Raw genomic sequence first — 1,308 nt, 5'->3', positions numbered from 1 at the left:
GGTGTGGTGGCTCACACCTGTAATCCCAGCACTTTGAGAGGCTGAGGTGGGTGGATCACAAGGTCAGAGTTCAAGACCAGCCTGACCAACACGATGAAACCACGTCTCTACTAAAAATACAAAAATTAGCCGGGCGTGGTGGCGAGCACCTGTAATCCCAGCTACTCGGGAGGTTGAGGCAGGAGAATTGCTTGAACTGGGGAGGCAGAGGTTGCAATGAGCCGAGATCACAGCCATTGCACTTCAGCCTGGGTGACGGAATGAGACTCCGTCTCATAAATAAATCTAAAAATTAATACAAAATAGATCCAAGATCTAGATGTAAAAGCTAAAACTACAAAACTCTTAGAAAACATAGGGAAAAAGCTTAATGACATTGACTAAGGCAATGATTTTTGGATATGATGCCAAATACACAAGGAACAAAAGAAAAAATAGATAAATTGGACTCCACCTAAATTAAAACCTTTGTACCTCAAAGGACACTCACTATTAACAGACAAAGTGAGGTCAGGTGTAGTGGCTCACGCCTGTAATCCCAGCACTTTGGGAGGCCGAGGCAGGTGGATCACTTGAGGTCAGGAGTTTGAGGTCAGCCTGGCCAACATGGCGAAACCTCATCTCTACTAAAAATACAAAAATTAGCTGGGTCTGGTAGCACGCACCTGTAGTCTCAGCTTCTTGGGAGGTTGAGGCAGGAGAATCCCTTGAACTTGGGAGGCAGAGGTGGCAGTGAGCCGAGATTGCGCCACTGCACCCCAGCCTGGGTGACTGAGTGAGACTCCACATTAAAAATAAAAACAAAACAAACAAATAAAAAAATAGATAAAGTGATACGGTTTGGCTGCGTCCCCACCCAAATCTCATCTTGAATTGTAGCTCCCATAATTCCCACGTGATGTGGGAGGGACCCAGTAGGAGGTAATTGAATCGGGGGCGGGACTTTTTTGTGCTATTCTTGTGATACTGAATAAGTCTCACAAGATCTGATGGCTTTGTAAAGGGGAGTTTCCCTGCACAAGCTCCTTTTTCTTGTCTGCTGTCATGTGAGATGTGCCTTTCAGCTTCCCCCATGATTGTGAGGCCTCCCCAGCCACGTGGAACTGTGAGTCCATTAAACCTCTTTCTTTTGTAAATTGCCCAGTCTCTGGTATGTCTTTATCAGCAGCATGAAAGTGGACTAATACACAGGGCAATCTATGGGATGGGAGAAAGTATTTGCAAACCACATATATGTGATAAGGATTTAATATCCAAAATATATAAAGAGCTCTTACAAATCAAGTACAACAACAACAAAAAACAACT

The sequence above is a fragment of the Colobus angolensis genome, unplaced genomic scaffold (assembly GCF_000951035.1).
Source record: "Colobus angolensis palliatus isolate OR3802 unplaced genomic scaffold, Cang.pa_1.0 Scaffold28, whole genome shotgun sequence".
In the NCBI taxonomy this organism is placed as follows: Eukaryota; Metazoa; Chordata; class Mammalia; order Primates; family Cercopithecidae; genus Colobus; species Colobus angolensis.
Note: the sequence above shows the minus strand (reverse complement) of the source record.